This window comes from Zootermopsis nevadensis, unplaced genomic scaffold (genome assembly GCF_977971745.1).
Source record: "Zootermopsis nevadensis isolate Lab colony 2312 unplaced genomic scaffold, Znev_1.0 Znev_ptg000013l, whole genome shotgun sequence".
Taxonomy (NCBI): Eukaryota; Metazoa; Arthropoda; class Insecta; order Blattodea; family Termopsidae; genus Zootermopsis; species Zootermopsis nevadensis.
The window spans coordinates 8520808-8538213 of NW_028259145.1; the positions used below are offsets into that span (position 1 = coordinate 8520808).

A 17406-nucleotide genomic window follows, 5' to 3' on the forward strand; every position below is an offset into this window, starting at 1 on the left:
GAGCCACCTGCCAACAGAATTAGTCACTACAGGTACCGTTGGCAGTACCACCTACCGTCAGACCCTTTGTATTGCCACAATTTGATGCTACGCGATTAACTTTTTATTGTGTAAAAGAGATAAGACAGGTTTCCTGGCTGAGTATTCATGTTGGACACAACAGTTAATAGAATGATGGAGGACTTGGAAGAATTTTGCTTTGTTCTCACTCCCTAATGTGTGAAGCTTCCTTGTACGTACGAGCTATGACATAGATACTATGAAAGCAAAAGGTGACGTCGGAAATTATAGAACGTTTTCCATTGTAGATTGCAGGAAAGAAGTTAATTAAATGCTTCAAATAATTTGTTGCAATCTGGTACAGTCTCTAAAGTATCAGTTTTAATTCTCATCAAACGAGGGACGTCCGCGGCTGCCTTTTTTATACGTCGGAAGAATGTTGGGAGGACTAAAGACTTTTTAAAATGACCTGTTGTCTCTGGGTCGAAATTTTAGATCCTGTGTTTTCTTTATTTTGACAAATGCAGACAGATAACTCCACTTTTTAAAATCATAAAATCTTCATAATTTTGTTCTGAAGAATTAAGAATCTTTAATTGTATTTGAGCAGAGACAGAAAACTTGTTCTTTGTGGATCAACACAGAGTAACTTTTCAAGACACGCTCAGAATACCGGGAAAACTTTCATGAATCAATTAAAAAACGTAGGATCTTTGCCACAGGAATGTGATTTTTTGCCGGAAAGTATGTTAAACACCATATTACTCCTTTGTTTTTTGATGACCGTCGTCTGGGATGTAGCACCGTGTAGTCTACAATAAATAGACCTAGTTAGAGATTCCTACCTCCACCATCTGTATGAGTCGGGATAGTGACTAGGTACGGACTGGACGATCGGGGTTCGATCCCCGACGGGGGCAGAGGATTTTTCCTGTAGCCTCTGCATCCAGACCGGCTCTGGGGCCCACCCAGCCTCCTCTACAATGGGTACCGGGGTCCTTTCCCGGGGGTAAAGCCGGCCGGGGCGTGATGCCGACCAGTCACCCCCTCTAGTGCCGAGGTCAAGGAAGAGAGGAGCTATACCTCCACTCACCCCAAACGCCTACATGGCGTATAGTGGGACAAACTTTACTTACTTCTTAGGCCGGGCGCAAACGGAGCCACTAGTGGCTAAACACGACCACTAGTGGTCGCCACTTTATGTAGACATTTTCCCCAAACGCGAATACGGCCATTTTGCTACGCTTTTTGAGGAGCTAACGAGGCACGAAGATAAATTTTTTAAGTATTTTCGAATGAGTTTGACAACATTCAAAGAATTATTGTCCTTGTTACAAGATCGTTTAAAACGCCAAGGTACCATCATGAGAGAAAGCATACCTCCTGCAGAAAGACTTGTAATCCTTTCTGCAGGAGGTATGCTGCCACTAGTGGCTCCGTTTGCGCCCGGCCTTACTTTTACCTCCACCATCTGTAGCTTGTTATGAATAACGAAAAAATTCACTGAAAGTTATGGCTTGCTGTTATGGAATTTGTTTAAAACACTGTTTCATCAATATTTCTTCTTTCTACAGCGTGTTAATACCGTATATTTAAACCTGTATAATGTTTATGTAGTTTAAATCGTGGCTTGGATCCCTCGCTGGATTTCACACAGCACTGATCAGAACTCCTTTCATTGCCCGCATCTGCACAAGACAACAAGATATTATTGCTTCTGATACAGAGTGCTAACAGGGAAGGCAGCGGAGACCTGGAGGCTTCTGCAGTAAGGCATGAATTTAATCAGATTCAAAATTGAAAAATATCGTACAATGTCAATGCCGGAAACGCTTTTTACTTAGCTGTGCTGGCTTCAGTTCATGAATATTATAGTTACACACTTGAGTAATTCTGAAATAAGAAAAAAATACCGAAAGTTTTCTATCTTTGCTATGTGAATTATTGATTTGTAAGTTTCCCCATCATAAAACACCAGAGCTGGACTACGGAATCAAAAGCAATTAGGTGACGGCAATCTAGAAGCATGAATTTTTCGTTTTTATAGAAATGCCAGTCATTCGAATAAGTCTGTATTCGAAGATTTTCACTCTTTTTGTTACCGAAGAACACCTTACGAGCCCGTTCACGTCTGTGTTTTTGTCGCATCTCTCATCCTACTGAAGGATTTCATTATTGCAGCAGTAATCTCGAATGCCGGAGTTGTGTTGGAGACGTGCAGGCGATCGGGCGCGTTCAAGGCGTCGCTGCGATGGGCGTTTAGTTCGCGAGACGATTTAAGAAAGAGAAGAACGCGACATTGTACGGGTCAGTCGGTTTTCAATAAATTTCTTCTTCGTGAGGCTGGTGGTCATGATGTGTCTCATCATGGAAAGAATGAAAGTGAATCTAGGACCGCCGGCTGATCAAATTAAGCTGGATCAAATTCGAGAGTATGTCAGGAGCCAAGGACAAGATGCTAACGTTTGGAAACACTTGGTAGAACAAATGGCTTACTAATCTCGTATGCTATTGGCACTATTGGTGTTAGTTGTTATAGTGTCTAAATGTCACGGCAAACAACGTAACAAATACTCTAACGTGTGGTACGATCAGGAAAATAGAGCTGTATTTTTAAAGGACTATTAATATATTTCCAATCTACCAGATAAGGAAGTTTCGCAGACTCTTTAGGTTGGGATGTTTAAATTTCTTTTATGTGTAATATTTCCGGGGACGAACCCAAAAATATAAATTAGGCTATGCGCATCCCATGAAATGTTTAATTTAAACAGAAGTTTTACCTACGTTAAAGCTTTATTTTGAACGTAAAGAAATATTTACTCTCTTGTTTTTAATTTAAAACAAGTTGTGTGAAGTTTAATTTTGAATCCCAGAAAAGGTACCAAAAGCTCTGTATGCGCTTAGCGCTAAATGCATTTACAGTCACTGGTACACACTTATCACCTTAGGGTTTTAACCTAGTTGCGCTCCGACACATCTGTATTGGAAGTTCAGATCTTGTTATTAGAGTAAACATTAATAAAATCGGTAATCGGCTTTGTTGGACGTGTATTATATTTAGGTTTTGTATGTGTGGAAAAGTGAAGATACGGGAGTTGTCTTTAAAACGGTACAGTCACTCATGTGTAAACATTTAGATTAGGATTTGTCCCTGTTGCTGTTTGTATTTGTAGTTCACGTTCTGTGATTTTCAAATTTAAACGTAACTGGGACGAATGAAGAACTTAATAATGAACTGAGCGTGGACATATCTAAATGAATTACATTAAAATCATCCTTCAGAACCTCTAGGAAACCACTAAACAATTAAAGTGCATTATGTGCAACGACATCTAACTGTGACTTTCAAACTGTCATAGAACACGATAAACCTTGAGGTAATTTTGAACTAGAATTTTCATTAGTTTCATTTGTCGTGGGTAATTAAAAAAGTTTTGAAGTAAAAGAATAAATGTCTTGCAAAAACTGCTTGAGCATTTAAGTATTAAATTAATATGCTCTGAGGCATATTTGTTCTGGTAAGTTAACACGAGGGGACGTTGAACGAAGTAGCACTGGGAATGCTTCAAAGGAAAAGAGTACTTTGTTTCTGAATTTTCTTGGTTCATATAATAATTCTGCTTAATATAAACTTTGTTCAAAGACTTGTTTGAAAAAATAGTAGCTAAATTTTGTGTATATTTCAAGTCTAATTTTGTTTTATTTGTGTTATGATTTAAAGTGTTATGATACTTCGCAGTTAGGGGACGGCTTCAAATGATGTTCTACTTAATGTGATCTGTGTTGTGCTCACTTAATATTTCTGTTGAAGGTCACTGAGTCTTGACACTGATGCACTGCCATATTACCTGATTTTGTTCCACCTATTACAAGTGTAGTTCTGCTCTGTTGTAAAGAATGACAGCGTCGCAGAAAGGGAGGGGGAGAAGCCCGCGACTGTTCTCTTGACCTCAAACACAAATGACAGACCACCTCGGGGCATTAACTATCCAACTAAGTAGATGGCTTACAGAACCCGATGGTTCATCACCGAACTAACCAATGCCCTCCACCAGGCCCTGTCCTTGCCCAACAAAATCCAGTCTCCTTCAACTCCTATCTCCCATAAATCCCGCCTGAGATTATCCTCCCATCTACATCTAGGTCTCCCCAGCGGTCTCTTCTCATCAGGCCTCCCGACTAGTAACCCGTGCACATTTCTTGCCCTATCCATGCGTGCCACATGCCCCGCCCATCTCATTCTTCTCGACTTAATCACCCTGACAATATTAGGGGAGGAGTACAGATTCTTAAGCTCATCATTATGCAGTTTTCTTAATGCCCCATCGTCTTCTCTTCTAGGCCCAAATATCCTCCTCAACACCCTATTCTGAAACACCTGCAATCTGTGTTCCTCCCTCTGGGTGAGTGACCATGTTTCGCACCCTTACAAAACAACAAGCAAAGTTATTGGGTAGTATATTTTGGAATTAAATATAAGAATTTAATACCTTGGCTTACCTGCAGGCCAAGTATAAATAGCTATGCATACGCGTATCATCTATCATATGTGTGCTTCGTTTTTAGCAAAGATTTATATGTTTTATAACATTATTAGAATAGGTAAAGTGCCATAATTACGAATCAATTCACAATCTTTGTATTTCTTTCTCCTGAAGGAATATAAAAATATAACAAAAGAAATTTGAATTTTATTCGTTGTAAAATACAGAGTGACACTTTGTCTTTCGTCCTAAGCAAGAAAAGTAGACATTTCATGATACGAGGTGCGATCGGAAAGTTTCAAGACTGTGTCAATAGAGGGCGAACCGGATGTAGTACGAGCTTCTGCCGCTAGGGGGTGCGGCCTACATTCATAGTGAATCAGTGTGCCAGCCGGCATCATCGAATTAGCATTTGTTTCTTAGTTACGGGCGTTGTGGTAGTGCATTACACCGACCCTCCTGCGATTTCGGAATGGCGTGTGCATCAAATTTTGCCAAAGACTCGCCAAAACGGCTACGGAAACCTATGAAATGCTAAAGCAAGCATTTGGGGAGTCCGCAATGGGTCGTGCACAAAATTTTGTGTGGCATTCACGTTTTAAAAATGGCCGAACCTCTGTCGATGATGACGAGCGTTCTGGACGACCATCTTCGAGCACAACGCCCGAAAATGTTACGAAGATTTGGCAGGCCATTCACGAAGATCGACGTCGTACCATCAACGACTTGTGCGACATTGTTGGGATAGGCTATGGGACCTGTCAGCTAATTCTAAAGGAAGAACTCCACATGCGACGCATCGCAGTCAAGTTTGTGCCAAGGCTCCTGTCTGAGGACCAGAAGCAGAATCGACTTCTCATTTGTCAGGAGCTCAAAGATCTTGCAAGAACTGACCCCAACTTCTTTTCTAAGCTCCGTGTGACTTCTTCCTCTTCCCAATGATGAAAATTCAGCTAAAGGGAAGGAGATTTGAGACGATAGAAGAGATTCAGGCAGAATCGCAGATGGTGCTTGACAGGCTGACAAAGAAAGATTTCCAGGGATACTTCCAGGCTTGGCAGCGGCGCTGGGATCGTTGTGTTCACTCCCAGGGGAACTACTTCGAGGGTGATGGATGAATTTAATACCTGAGATAAGTGTACGGGTTTTTATACGCGCAGTCTGGAAACCTTTCGATCTCACCTCGTATATTATTAGAGAGATAAAATCTAGATTAATGAGACTGGTGAGGCATTTGTATGAGCGGGAGAGATGACAATGCATACAAAGTATTAATCGGAACACCTGAATGGAAGATAGAATTTTTGACATGTAGGCGTATGTTGGAAAACTATTAAATCCCACCTGAAGGGGAAAGTATTGGATAAAGTGGACTGGATTTATCTGACACAGGATATAGTACACTGTATGAGCGTGTGAACACAGTCATGAAACTTCAGATTCTATACAACGCGGTGTATTTTTTACCTCGACGATCACTCTTAGCTTTAAAAAGGACTTGGCCGCGAAGCGTAAGTTATTTTCAAATAATTTATTCCTTGTTGTAAACAGGGGGTAATGGCAATCAAAAAAACTTTTGGAGGGGGACCACTTCGTATACATAAATCTGGTGCGCATTCACAAGAAATTAGTTCCATCATTTTGTATCAGTCCTTTGTGGAATATGACAAGCGGATTACAAAGACCACTGTATAACGTTCTGTACTATTCATGAATTTGTTAATCCCCCTATGAATTAAATTTAAGCATTCTGGGCAAAAATCGCGTTATCGGTTGATGATCACGATTCCAGTAAGTACTGTTCAACACGAAAGTATAGTAATATTTCATCATCATAAACGGTCTTGATCTCATCCAACAATCAAGTGCGAAACGACTATAAATTTTCAAAGCCATCAGGCTTTCGTTTTATGTCACTGAGTTCGTGGAGATTTTGCATGTAGCTGCAAAATAATTCATAATAACTTCGTTGTACTTCCTTATCTTGAGCAAGACTGCAAATCCGCACGTGTGTGCGCATCTTGAACTTGCAATTTCCACTTCCGTAAATTTTTGTCAAAATAGGAGTCTAGGTTAGATCACCAGCTGTGCCGAAACAAATTAAATCTTGATTAAGTTTCCTCCTCTTTTGCACAGAGTAGGCCTGAGACAAACAGAGAGTTTGCAATTCAGCTTTCGGTACGCCAAATTCTTTGGTGTGGTTGCTGGAAGATATGCATAATTTCAAATCTGTGGCAGAACTATTTTAACGGTAGGCCTAATTCGTAAAATACCTCGGTCTATTAGCGTGATAACTTGAATAATACCTTTCTTATACTCTCTTCAGATTATGTAGTTGAGATACACAACTCTTTTCATTTCCTCTTCATACAGTAGGGAAATAATCTTTGAAGCATTAAATTACAGCATGGCTGCGTGTGCATGTGAAAGAACATAAGTAGACATGTAAGATAGACTTTCACATATAAATGCTGTATTTGATTAGGGCTGTGCCAGTCCAGGTTCGTGGTTCGATTCCCGAACGGGCTGAACCTTGAGATGACGGGTAAACCAGGCTTTGGAATATTAATCTGGTTTACGTAAACGAAGGAGGTATGATTAGATGATATTTGGTACGCCTTACTTCGTCCAAATTTGAGTGATTTTATTAATTTTGGCATTGTTAAATGCATTAAATTAGAAGAGAGTAGCGACACTCAGTCGCTTGAACGTCACTCATAACAACATTCCGTCCAGCGGAAACGTGACTTTAACAAAGCTTTCGCACTCGTAAAAGTTGTTTACGAGGCGGAAACCTAAGCCCTGCCAGATGTGGAATGACGGTTGCCCTAAAACCGTCACCTCTCTGCGACTGGAACCAATGAAATTCGAATTTGGCTTTTCGGCGCGTTTCCGACGTCATGGGGTGACGAAACGGATCACCGTATTGATTTCAAAATTTAAGAACAGTTACGAGTTGCGGGGGTATTTATAGTGGGATTGTGTTGTGCGCTCTCAGAGCCAACGGCCATACCATGCTGAAAACACCGGTTCTCGTCTGATCACCGCAGTTAAGCAGCATTGGGCGTGGTTATTACTTGGATGGGTGACCGCTTGGGAACACCACGTGCTGTTGGCTTTAAAAAAAATACCCTGACTGAGGTTTTCCGTGCTTTTCCTCAGTTGTAAGGCAAATGCCAGGGTATAACTTAATAGGGGCACGGCCCGCCAACCTCCCCCCCGATCATGGAGGCCATCAGCTGAAGTGATCTTCCCCCCATGCCGCAGAGGCCTTCAGCCGAAACGGCCCCTCCCTCTCTGGGTTCAAACCCCAGAGATCCAACCAACCAAATTCCTTTGGACAACTTGCCTGACGGGATAACCTCCCATCAGCAGCAACAGATCCCAGTTTGAATGGTCGAGGTTCCAGCCACGGCGTAACCCAGTTAGCGTCAGCAAAATTTCCGTTTTTTATCTTAAGACCGTTTACCATTTCCAGCAATGCGCCTTGGCGCAGGAATGGTGTCACCTAGGTAGGGACGATGCTTGCGCTTGCGCAGGCCTCCGCCCTCAGTTAGAATTTTGGTTGGTTGGTTGCGCTCTCAGAACTTTTGGTTCTTCAAGTCGAGCAGACAGGTTCTGCTTGTGCCTTCAAATTTGAAGTACAAAGAGAACAGCCGAATCATCGCGCTGCCTTCCGATCAGAGTAATTGGCTGTACAACAGCGTGTCTCGAGGCGCAATGAAAGGGGACATCTCCAAGGTAACTTCTGTGCGGTCTTCAGTTGTTCAACCCCAGAGACTTCACGTCCTTGGCGCAAATGCCGCTCCAACCATCGCAGTCCCCTTATAATCCCTGAGATTCGCAGACCCTTGCTGTCCAACAAAACCTGCACCAAATATCCCTTTATGTCCTTCCGCATACCCGAATTTACATCTCAAGCTGTAACCGCACGCAAACCGGGCACGCTACTGGGTTTGATCCTGTGGCAACCAAAGTAAGAAGACGAGTCGTGTGCGGAAGGTCGGTTGCAGGGCTCACACGTTCCGATTCTGAAGAAAGGATTTTATGAAATGATAAAGTTAGGAGAAAGCATGTGTTACTTAACTTACTCCATTCTTCATAAGTAAAAATTAAAATTCTGACGACAGTTTTGCTCATATATTATATTTATTGTATACTGGAATACTGGGAACGACCCGTTCTTTAAGTGCCTGAGCACTGCGGGTCCCAACTTTTCGATCGCTTGATCTATGGACATTAGGTAGGAATCCTTGGACGAGATTTATTTATATTTGATATATTTAAAAATGGCTGTTTAGAAGCAAAGCTCTCTGGGTACAAGTTATCTGAACCGAAACTCACTGAGGCCTACATATTTTAACGTGTCAGCTGTCTGGACAGAATTTTGTTTCACCCCTGTTGATATACAAGTCAGAATCTGTTCGTGAACCCGTGAGGACTGAATCATGACAATAGGCCCATTACAGAAAAAGAGAACAATCATGCAGGCAAGAAATCATCCATTCGTGCCAACCACACAAAGCATGTCAATCAGTTAGGCAGGCTGCATATTGGATCATTCACGGGTATGTAGTCAATCTGCATGTCGGGCTGACATGAAACAAAATTTCATAGTAACGCTATTTTTGTCATCGTATTGAGCGCTTTTATAAATCAGTTTGATGTCCTCTTTTATTCCTGGCCGAATCAAAACTTTCAAATTAGCTTCCAACAAAATATCTGAAAATCAAAAAGTTTTGTAATGATGTAAATTGATAACATTTACCCACCGAAGCTTATGAAGAATCTCAGTGTACGTTTTGATGTTGGAATTGAAGCGTAATTTTAAAGAAACCTTTTGGCGCTTTGACTATATTTAAGAAACCTGTCACAAAACGTTCTAGGCATTATGCTAGAACAGATAAAACTTCATATTTAATGTGTCTAAATAAGGCGCACCTTTGTTTGTGCCATTGTTATGAATCATAATACAACTTCAATATTTATCAGTGTTAATACTAGAGGAAAATATGTTTTGCTTTCATCACAAGAGTAAAATTGACTCTAATTCTTTACCTTCACTCGCGATGCTACACATTTTTTTTTAATTTCAGAAACTGTTGTTAAATAAACAACTTGAATTCTCTATGACTTAACTGTAAAGAAACAAACACAGATCTTCCAAAAAAAGGAACAAAAGCTTCTAACTTTGTGGAGCACAGTCGCTCTTCATAAGGTAATAGTCGTTCAGTTGTTCAACAAATTCTCCGCCTTTTACAGAACCTGTGTTTTCATTACCGTTTCACAAAATCTTGACCTAAATCTATTCTTAGTTGATCTAGTCTGGGCACATTGTCATATTCTACTTTGAAATAAATTTCAATAATATCCCACCATATTCGCCATGTGCTTCTAATGGTCTCCTCCTTTCAGGTATTCAGATAACACATTCGTTTGTATTTCTTTCCCTCGTCCCTCCAATGAGTGCTAGATGCCCTGTTAATTCCATCGTCCTTGATTTTATCGATACATTAATAGTCGATGTGTTGAGGAGTGCGGATTTTGACATTTCACATCACGTTAAAATATGACTTTGCAGCTGGGCCATTAGAATCTCTGCTTCATACTCGGCAGATTCCTCGTTTAGATTTCTATCGTACTGAATCTGAGTTTTCACGGTATATTACAGTCTCGCCGGCAAATACTGAGAAAGTGTTAAAAATATATTAAAATTGGCCGCCAATCACAATATAAGATAATTAAAAGATTAAAATATGATTTTTCGTTCCGTATCGAGTACTCGATTTACATATGGAACATTTACGACATGTTTCGGCTATCACAGAGCCGTCATCAGGTGTTATGTTATAAACTTTTTAACTGAATTACTGATTTTTAATGCTTTTTAGTTTTCATTTTTGTTATCATTTTCTCGTCCTTCATATTGTATCTTCATCCGTTGTTGTGTCACATGTCACTAATATAATTGCATGTCGTAGTGATGCCAATGTTGTGTATATTGGACTGTGAAGTAAAGGTTTCAATACTATTTATGAAAATTGAATATAGAAAACAAAATAAATAGATGAAAGTAATCATATAAACTTACCCGAGAAGTAATATCGCAGCAGTATTAGGAGAGATAGATATCTTATAACTGAGAAAGTGCTATAAAGAAGGCTACGACTTCTTTTCATCCTTTAAAATTCGTTATTCATTCATAAATCATCTTATCTGTCGACGCTTTGTCTTATATCCTTAGTAATTGGTAACTTGGTGAAATAATAATCCCTAAATGCATCAGAAAACAAACATGGAGCTGAGCGGCTAATCCAGTAACATAGACGTACTCCGTATGGATAAAGTGGCACTGGGACATGTTTTCCTCCGACTCCTCCAATATACATCTGACAATACAATACCACCGCTGCTCGATATTCACTTGTTTATCACCTGGGGATGGACAAAAAGCCTGTTAGCGGCCAAGTTCCACAGAGACAGTCTCATCCCATCATAAACAATAACAATATCCATCACTTAACATTGACGTAAATAAGTACCACTGTGCATACATAGGGTTTTGTCGTAGGACCCTTTTCTGAAAAGCTGAAATAGGGGCGCGTCGTTTCTATGTTCGTTGACATTGAGAAAATGAGAAAATTTTCTATCTCCAGTTGCAATGAGCTTAGTAACTTAGTTAGTATAGTGACGGCTGGGAGAACGGAGTTCGATCCCCGGCAGAGGATTTTATTTTAGCCTTAGCGTTCAGACCGGTTCTGAGGCCCACTCAGCTTCATGTCCAATAGGTAACGGAGTCATTTCCCGGTGGTTAAACTGGCCCGGTGTGTGTCCTGACCACTCACCTCCTTCTAGTGCCGAGGTCTAGAATGAGTAGGAGCTGTACCACCCCTCCCCTTAAGTGCCAACATTGGTATGTACCTTCCGTATGTACTGCTATTTTTATGCTAATTCAATTCACTTTAGAGTGGATTGAAACGAAAGTAATAGAAAATGTGAAAGATACTTTTTCTGTTTCAGTAATTTCGAAACGTTTACTTATTGATAACATTCAAAACAACATTATAAAATCCGTAAATTATATATGCGACCAGCATATTGGTACCGTCAGAAAGAACGGGAAATACTAGAGCATTAATTATAAATGATGCAAAGATAGATAACATGGTACCTCTAAGCTCTTCCAATTTCTTTCCTTGGAATATAATTTGTAACGTTGTCATTTTCTTAGAATCGGGGCAACATCTGTAAACGGCATGTGAATTTCAGACTCTAGCACTCTGACGCAGAATTGGTGAAGATAAATGAGCATTGAGCAAACGAGTGAAAAATGATATTCTTATATTTGTTCATCTTTTTTAACCCTACCCTTGATGTTGTCTTTATTTTTAGATGATATGGTCACAGTAATGCCTCTGTTTGTGAAGCATTCGATCATTTCCACTTCTAACATTTGTCATGTTTATGTGACACTCAAATCTAAAACTTCTTGACGATGGTGAAGAGTCAATTGAATAAAAATTTTCTTGGATATTATCCATCGTCTAGTAAATATAAAACGTAAAACGACGTTTCGGAGATGCTAATCCCTATCTCCGGAGATATGGATTAGCTCTATCTAGTGGGCCCAACTGTGTAGGAACCTGAAGACGGAGATAGAGTCCCATCTCCGAAACGTCGTTTTACGTTTTATATTTACTAGACGATGGATAATATCCAAGAAAATTTTTATTCAATTTATGTGACACTATTTTCAAGTATCTTAAAGAATTGGAAAAAGAGTTGTAATGTAAATGTAAGACAGGTTAAAAGTTTTGATATTATACTTGATCTATTTTTTCAAATTTGGTTTGACTTACTAAATGACAATTAAATTTTTCGTAAAAAAAAATAATAGTCAGTTTTGAAGTACAGCTACTTTTACGAGATCCATGTATTATCATAACTATTACGAATATTACAGACATTTTGCTTTTACACTTAAATTGAATAACTTTACAGGCTTCTGACTTATATGTGTTTAAAATAATAGGTAATATTATTAAAGAAGGCTTCAGAATTTCATGGCGTTTTAGTGATAATGTCAATCATGTTTATGAACACTGTTACCGTGTATTTGTAAGCTGCATCTTCAAGGGATCAAGATTTTATGGAGTTAATGATACTATCAAGGAGGACCAGATAATATTTTTTATTTATTTTTATAATTGTGTAAATAGTGCTCTTCCTGTGAATATTTTTAAGTACAATAGTGTACGCATGACAGAAAATTCTGAGCAATGAACCACTGCTACAGAGAATATTCAATGGCGCATTCATCTGTCAGCATAAAATAACCTTGTAGTTTCCTTGGAAATGGCGCCAGCAATTTGAAGCATTATGTTGAAGAAATATAAACGAGTAAATAATTTAAGTTGACTGTCAGCAAAAATTAAAACATGATTTGAAACTTTTCTTATTGAAGAATTTGTGTTCCCACCGAAACAAATAAATACAGGATTCATTTTATTTTTTAAATGTCTTTGAACATTAAAACAATTTTTATTATCAAACCAAATGTGGAAAGTACAATAACGAAAATCTTGTATCTCTCATAGCAAGCATGCTGACCTTAATTATTCCTACCATAAAAAATGCTGTCCACATAAGAGGAAACGTTCCGAATCTGCAACATCTGGAAGTAAGTACAAGCTGAAATTAAAATGAACAGACTGTAACGCCTTAGTTGGAGTCACCAACATAAAACATAAGCCTTTTGACAACGCACACACACACACTCTATGAAATAACGATGTTCTCATGTTTGTGCATGTTTCAAATGGCGGTCCCTACCGGGAAGGAAATGTAACACAAACTGAGGCTGTAGTACGCTGTGTTGTTCGGTGTTGGCTTGACGGAGTGTTTCCTTCAGTGTATTATCGTTCCATAACGAAATCAGTACAAAGCACATTTGATAAAATAACGTTCTGATAGTACGATATGTGTATGTTTACAAGCTACAAGGAACGTGGAACATGGAAGCTAATTCGCGGGTAGAAACAGATTGCAAACGCGACTTCTTGCCATCTTGAATGGCTTCAAAGAATTCGTCGACATTGTTTGTCACTGGAGAGAGATTATTTCTTTTAGAAAAACTGTCTTACAGCGAACACTGTCAGAGACCGCAAGCTCTTTTAATTACACAATTGGTAGCTTACGAATATTATTATGACAGCTTAGTTACGTTAAAATTGTGTACGTTGCGGACAGGAACCTTAAATTAAGTCCGAACGTATTTCAAAGTTAAGAGGTGCTTGTTTTACGTTACATATAGTAACACACAATAATCCTTATATTCAGCGCAATGTACAGTTTCTCAGAACACTGAAAGTTCTGCTAACATATGTTTGAATATTCTCTAACGTAGTGCGTTTGATATTTTAAAGGCAGTGTGGACAATTTATGAAACTACATATCACCTGATCAGCATGATGTATAATAAACAGTGGTGTAAAATAATATTCTAAAGTGCTGTGAAATGTAGCATTTGGACTGGTGACAATCGAGACAGCTACTATGTGTCCTTCTTACACGCCATAACGCTGCTCCGGTCAACAAAGCTATAGTCCTCTCGTGGACGGCAGGTGAATTATAACTGCGTAGGATATTTATAGCAGTGGTATTCAACCTGGGGTACGCGAAGACATCTTATGGGGTACGTAAAATTTTAAAAAAAATTATGATAAACACTGAATAATCAGTAATGTAATTTATTTAATTAATTTTAGATGTAAATTATATACTATGTATAACTCAAATTATACACCAACAACTTTGGGGGTATAAAGTTGAAGAGAAATTATATCTGGGGGTACGCGAACAAAATAGGTTGAATACTACTGATTTATAGTATGCCTCTTGCTTTATCTGACTGTAGCTGAATTGGTCACCGCTCGTAGTATGTTTACTTGACAACATCAGATGACGAAGGGAGGACACTGTCGAATATTTTGTGTTAGGAGCAGCATAATTGGTTGGAATCTTGTACCAGGTAGTAAAGTGTTTAACTTGTTTGACAAGTTTTATGAGCCCTGTAGAGCAAATTGTTGATTTTAAAAAGTATACGAATTTTTAAGATTTTTATAATTTACAGGTTAGAGACTGCTTGAATGAGACTGACCCATGCGGAAGCATAATATTAACATTTTTTTTTCGGCGAAAATGGTTTAGAAACGTTGATTGGATTTATAATACTTAGATCAAGGACCAGAGACCGGAACTTATAAACATGGCAATGGACTTAAAGGCAACGAATATCATCAGTAACTTTGTGGTTACAAACTCAGGACTATTCTGCTACATTGATTCAGTTTACTCGTCAGTAAATAGCTGGAGATAATGAACGTATTAAGACACTCTTTGAAAGAGATATTATGTTCGCTTACGTCGCAAAAAGTGTTTTTTCCGATGAAAATTACTTGTTATAATATTTTACACTTGCAATAATAATATAGAATTCTCTGTTACAAATTTAAACCCCGATGTGTTATCTCATGCATCTTTCCGTCTCTAGGATATCCGACAAAATGTCCAATTATTATCTGTGATCATTTTCTTTCTCACAAATACCGGCCGTGTCGTTACCCAATCTTTGTTATTCAGTCTAGTTCACTGTAGGTTTCCAACAGTTTTCGTTAGGGACCGATACTGGCTACTCACAGTAACATTCGACGCTCAATAGCGATCACATTTTGTCGACATGCATGTCGACGGAACGTAGAGAGACTCCAAGCGGGAAGTCTGGATAAATTGCGTTGTTCTTAGGTTACACTTCACTTAGCATATAGAAACTCATACAAAGGTACAACATTTATTTAGTAATGTTTTGTTTAATGACTCTATGAGTATCTAATTATATTTTGTTAAATGGAAGGGTAGTTAATGGATGATAAGTTGAGAAATAAATGGATGAAAGCGGTCATTATCTTATTTAAGATGGCATGACGGTATTTGCCCGGAGGTATCGAAAAACAACGAAAATTCTCTGTCGGTCGCGTTAAGGTTTGAAACCGGAACCTCTCTTATGCGAAACAGAAGTTTCGGCCACTTATCCCCGATGTTCGATTTGTTAAGCGTTTCCATGATATTGCGATTTAAAGGTATACATTGTTAATTTATGTAACTGAATCGAAATAGACCGATAACTCAGAGTGTGTTGTCCACTTGTTAAAATGTTTGGAATAAGTACCATTGACAACGGATGGCACAAAAATAACTTTCCATAAGAATAGAAGGGAATTTGAATGAACACATATACGTATGTTAACAAACATTATTTCAGATCCGTTGTTTCGATAAAAATGTTTTTCCTTTGGAAAACTGAAAATTGTATTTATAATTAATTTAGGTAGGTAAAATTGCCTTCTGTATGATAAACTGTAGCGTCGTGCTACAATTAGTGCATAAACTAAAATAAAAATGCCTACTTCTAGTAAATATTTGTAAAAATACATAATTATTTATTTAGTATATAGTAACTATTTCGAATGATTATTTATTTTCCTGTGATGCTTTGCTGTATTCTAGTCCAAGTTACAGGACTTTTTTCTGTTTATAAGATGGAACTAACACTAAGAATCAAAGAGGCTAGTGCTGTTGTAATGGTCAGGACTTGTATTTTCAAAATATCTTTATCAAATCTTGCAATTTTTGTCATCCATCTGGCATAGGTCTTTGTGGGTTGCACTTAGACCCTCCATACGTGCTGCAATGTATTACATTGACGTAAGAAACGACAATTTCTAGTGTCTTTTACATAGTCATTTTTATAACATATGAATCTCATTGGATGTTGCATTCTTTGAGAGTTCAAACACCGACGTTAAGCAAGAAAAGAATCGATTACCCTTTGTGAGGCATAATTAGGTTGTGCTGCATTGCTTACATAATATTGGAATTAAATTTTTTAGGAATATAAACTTTTGTCAGGAATATTTGTGAATAAATTAAACGTAAAACTTGCTTAATTATAAGCGAATCTGAGATTTAATGACGAACTGCGCCCATATGTATGTGTGAAATATGAAATAGTTTTGACTAAGTTTTTCATGAATCTTTCAATGTAATACGCGTATCCTACATTAATGTCAGTTAGGTGTTGTGATACGAACAGTGCAACATTAATTCCGCGACATGCTGTCTCACCTGGTGTTATGTCAATGGAAGTGAGAGTGGCTAAAGAGAGAGATTGAAAAAGAAAAGGAAATGTGAAGAGAAGTGAACGAATACAAGCAGTCAGGCATTGTGCTTTTGTGCTTAGATTGGAACTGTAACTTGAAGCACAGCTGAGGCAAGACAAAGTTACGACAAACGGAGGTAAGTTTCGTCTTTACAAAAACCATTATAAATGTCCTCCATCATCGTGGCATAATTTCAAAGTTGTACAAATTTCTGTTCTTGTAAAAATATCTGTACTAATGTGAGAAAGTGTAGCTTTTTATTATAGATAACTTCCGAGTTTGTTTACAATATTACGCCACATAAGTAGGTGCTGATAAGTGCTTTATTGTGTAGCCTTCAACGTCCAGCTAAGCGTGCAACTTCCATGTAAATTCTGATATCCTTTGTTAGTTGCCGAATGATGTCGATAGTTTGTGCTCCTTTCATCACTAACAAAGAAAGCTGAATGTAACTTAATACAATTGAACATGTCCTCCAGGTATGAATTCTATATAAGTAATGTTTGCTGTATACGAGTACGAATATATTTTGAATGACTGACCAAATGCTAGTAATGCTGCTGGAAGTAGGAAGTTATATTTAACAAGTGCCGCTACCATTAGGAAGTTTGAGGATTTATTCTAACGGTGATACAGGCAAAATAAAAAGGATAGGGAAAAGGAACAAACATTTAAAATATGAAGATCCATTATAAATAATC

The 17406-nt window shown here is 38.4% G+C and overlaps 1 protein-coding gene and 1 non-coding gene across 14 annotated transcripts in view; both read left to right on the plus strand.

Moving 5' to 3' along the window:
* dpr20 (defective proboscis extension response 20) overlaps positions 1–17406 on the plus strand; it is a 524337-nt gene that overhangs the window by 353806 nt on the left and 153125 nt on the right. The window contains exons 1-2 of one of the 13 annotated variants that reach the window (XM_087348567.1): positions 13339–14110; positions 16617–16841. The exons of 8 other annotated variants lie outside the window; for them this stretch is intronic. The gene's annotated coding sequence lies outside the window, so the exon portion shown is untranslated. Of the gene's footprint in view, positions 1–13338; positions 14182–16616; positions 16842–17406 lie in introns of those variants that run through there. 4 more of the 13 variants (XM_087348570.1, XM_087348569.1, XM_087348565.1 and 1 more) reach the window with 4 other exon arrangements.
* LOC147873885 (5S ribosomal RNA) lies at positions 7487–7605 on the plus strand. The gene has a single exon (XR_015535184.1). It is a non-coding gene; the product is annotated as a 5S ribosomal RNA (ribosomal RNA).